Source organism: Lontra canadensis, unplaced genomic scaffold, assembly GCF_010015895.1.
Source record: "Lontra canadensis isolate GAN:19392208 unplaced genomic scaffold, GSC_riverotter_1.0 scaffold7, whole genome shotgun sequence".
Taxonomy (NCBI): Eukaryota; Metazoa; Chordata; class Mammalia; order Carnivora; family Mustelidae; genus Lontra; species Lontra canadensis.
This window is the reverse complement of record NW_022631001.1, coordinates 21499240-21503325: the sequence shown is the minus strand read 5'-3', so window position 1 is coordinate 21503325 and position 4086 is coordinate 21499240. Positions and strand designations below refer to the sequence as shown.

The window sequence follows — 4086 nt, the reverse complement described above, 5'->3', positions numbered from 1 at the left end:
CCTGCCTTTTGGTGATAGTAAGAATTAAACTTCCTGTACGTCCGTTCTTACTAGGATCATACTTTTAATAGTCCTTTTAAGACTTGAAGATGAGTGATTAGAGTTGAAAGAAGAAGATTGGTGAAAACTTTGTATCAGGACTAGATATACCCTGAGATTCCCAGTCTTCCTTACTGACATCTGACACGCTGTGGCTGACAACTAGGACCTCAGTGGGAGCTATTAGCTGGAATACCTTTCCATGGCCTCTCTTTGTAGCCTGAGCTTCCACACAGCTTAGTAGCTGTGTTTTTTGTTTGTTTGTGTGCATGTATGTATGTGTGTGTTTTTTTTTTTAAGACTTGATTTGACAGAGAGCAAGAGAGGGAACACAGGGGGAGTGGGAGAGGGGAGAATCAGGTTTCCTACTGATCAGGGAACCTGATGTGGGGCTCAGTCCCACATCCCACATTACCCTGGGATCATGACCTGAGCCGAAAGAAGACGCTTAATAACAGCCACCCAGGCGCCCTGGCAGCTGGGTTTTAAAGGTGAGCATCCCAAAAGAGAGACTGATAGAAGCTGCTCTTCTAACCTTGCCTTGGAAGTTACAGAGTGTGGCCACAAGTAGGATCTCCTGGATTTTTCTTTTTCTTTTTTAATGAGCCTTGTAGCATTATATGCAATGAAATGCCTACAGCCCAGGCTGCCACCTTGACTCACTACGGGTTTGGGAGAGATTTTGAGACAGATGTACCAGCTAAATGGCCCAGATTTGTGATCCACAGAAACTGTGAGATAATATTTGTTATTTTAAGTCACTAAGTTTTGGGGTAAACTTAGCAATAACCAATTAGCTAAAGAGAAGTGAGAGAGCCTTGAATAGTGTTGAGTCATTGTGCTTCTCCTTATACGCTTGACTTGGCAAGCTTGTCCATGCCCATAATTTCAATAATGCTGTGCAGGGACTCCCAGATTTGTATCTCCATCCCAGAACTCTCTTGTGAACTACAGACTTTTACATCTAGCAGCCTGCTAGACTTCTGTACTTGGCAGTTCCACAGACACTTCTCATTCAGCTTATCAAAAATTGAACTTGTAAACCGTGGACTTTGGGTGATAATGATGTGTCTCAAGGTAGGTTCATTGGTTGCAACAAATGTACAGCTCTGGTGGGGAATGTTGATAACGAGGGAGGCTGTGCATGACTGGGGGCAGGAGTATATGGGAGATCTGTGTATCATCCCCTCAATTTTGCTGTGAACTTAAAACTACTCTGAGAAATAGTCTTTTTTTTTTTTATAAGTTTTTTTTTTAATATTTTATTTATTCATTTGACAGACAGAGATCACAAGTAGACAGAGAGGCAGGCAGAGAGAGAGAGGGAAGCAGGCTCCCTGCTGAGCAGAGAGCCTGATGTGGGACTCGATCCCAGGACCCTGAGATCATGACCTGAGCCGAAGGCAGCGGCTTAACCCACTGAGCCACCCAGGCTCCCCACTCTGAGAAATAGTCTTAATAAAAATCTGAATTTGCCATCTTCTCACTCAATTCTGCTATTTCTTCAGTGTCCATTCTATGGAAAAATACCACCTCTGTTTAGTTGCTCAAGTCAGAAACCTGGGATTTATTATTTCCTTCTTCTCCCTCACTCTTCATATTCAGTAATAATAATAATTAAAAACAGCAACTAACATTTATGGAGGGCTTACTATATGCTAGGTACTCACTGTTCTAAGCATTTTATGTGTATCAATCTTCATAGCAACCCTAGGAAATAAATGCTGTCATGATTCCTGTTTTACAGATTAAAAAAAAAATCAGGACAAAGTAACTTGCCCAAGGTCCATACCTACTCAGTGGCAGAGCTTGATGTAGAATCTGTGCTGTTGGGCAGCAAAGCCTACACCCTTTAACCACTATATTCTACTGCCTCCGGTCAACCAAGTCCCATCACTTCTTAACTACTGTCTCATGAATCTGACCCCTCACTCCTCCACTGTTGCCCACTCAGGTCCTCTGTCTATTAAACCACTCTAAGAGCCTCCAAACTGGTCTTGGTTCACTGAACTCAGAGACCGCATTGTCTTTGGGGAAGAGGTACAAGAATTATAATATTTGGTAAATGCTGTATTGAAGGCCGCACCAAGTGCCAAGGGATTGCTCTGCATGAGAACCTAGAGAACTAGGAGAATGTGACATTTGAGCTGGGACTTGAGGATGAGGAGTTTAAAGATAAAAGTACAAGTGAAGGTAATTCCATTTTGTTGCACAGAGATAGGAAGGACCACTCAGTGTTTGAGGAATTGCAAGAATCTGTGGCGTATGACAGCATGATAGGGCTGGAAAGTAGGCCAAGATGGTCTGGGAGGGGCCATGTATATAGCAAGCCCTTGGTGAATGACTTGCCACAAATTATCCCTCAAATCTGTAGCATTTTGCTAAAATAATGGTGCAATGATAAATAAGCCTGGCCGGCTGCACTGCCCTTGAACTCAACTTAGCAGCTTTTCTGCCTCTTACCATGACTTGAGGTACATTTCCACTGTCACGAAACCATAGTTCACGAGGGGGCACCTTGGTGGTTCAGTTGGTTAAGTGTCTGACTCTAGATTTTGGCTGACGTCATGATCCCATGTTGGCCTCCATGCTGAATGTGGAACTTGCTTAAGATTCTCTCTCTCCATCTTCCTCCACTCCTCCCCACCAACTACCCCTCCCATTGCCTGCAAGTGCTCACTCTTTCTCTCAAAAGAAAAAAAGGCACAAAAAACTAGACTGTGTTGTTTCTTTTCTTGTGGGGAGGGAGTGGTTGGAGGAGCGGGTACCATGTATGCTATGGTGATGTTCCTGAATTTAAAGATTTGAGGTCTCTGTTAACATACCTGGACAGTGTCACGTGTGAGCAAAAGTTAACTTTTATAAGGTAATGCGTGATGCATATGAATAAACAAGTGAAATAAAATAGATGAAAAAGCATGAATCAGGAGGAAAGAATACAGAAAAAATAACAATCATAAAGTGAGAAAATAAATTAAAATCGTGATTTTGTATTCTGTGCTAGTCTAGGTCTTTACATTTGATGTGACACCTATCATTGGGTTTTAACTTTAAAAGGAATTGCCCCTAACCTGTTGATTTTTCAAGCGTATGGATTTGAGAGGTTAATCCACTTGATGTTTCAGAGCTCTTACTGCTTGCACACCAGGTGCCAGGCAGCGTAGTCCCCCACTGTGTACAAGGTTTTCAGGAGAAGGTTAACATTAAGGTTGTGAGGGTCATTTCAGGTTCCTCCTTCGTCCTTGAATTGCAGAGCAAGGATTATCAGGGAAGATGGTGAATCTTGAAATAGACCCAGGAGGTGAGTTCAGACAGCAATACCCTTATTTTAACAAACCACTGAAGTCCCTCTTAAATGTATAACTAGTAGAAATCACAGAGGGCAGAACGTCACATCAGCAGACACTGATTCTTTCAGAGTCTGAATGAGCAAGTGACCTAAACTGAAGAAAGCAGCTTGTGTAACAACATACGGCAGCAGAGATCTCGTGACCAGAAGTAGAAATTTAGGAAATAAGAAGTTTCAAAGCCTAACCTCTCAGGGTCTAGGGCCAGGAAAATACTAACTCTCCTCCTGCTGCCTCCTCAGCTGCCACTGCCTATCTCTGTTGAAAACCTCCCGAGTCCCCTCAGGGCTGCTGCTGACCCAGGAGCAAAGAATATGCTCTTCGCTCTCAAAGCTTCCTGCAGCCTGGGTCATCTGGCTTTTACAGATAATGGAGTGTGTTGTTTGGTTATATAAACTGTCAATTTTATTATGAAGGATCTTTGTTTAGAAAGATCTAGTTTTTTAATCTGCAAATAAAAAGTACTAAAGGGAAATGCATTAACATATTGACTGGTTATTTCTGAGTGGTGGGGATGTGACTAATTTTTCTTACTGTCTTTACTATAATAAGCATATATAAATTTATCAATAAAGAAAAACTCTATTTAAAAACGCTAATAATGGGGCACCTGGGTGACAGTTGTTTAAGTGTCCCCCTTCAACTCAGTTCATGATCCTGGGGTCCTGAGATCAAGCCCCACGTACTCTTTGCTCAGCAG

General features: G+C 42.4%; 1 long non-coding RNA gene across 1 annotated transcript; it reads left to right on the top strand.

The window, feature by feature from the left end:
• Nucleotides 1-428: 428 nt before the first annotated feature.
• On the top strand, nt 429-3865 carry LOC116865027. Its single transcript, XR_004382147.1, has 2 exons — nt 429-1116; nt 3629-3865. It is a non-coding gene; the product is annotated as an uncharacterized LOC116865027 (long non-coding RNA).
• The last annotated feature ends 221 nt before the right edge of the window (nt 3866-4086 follow it).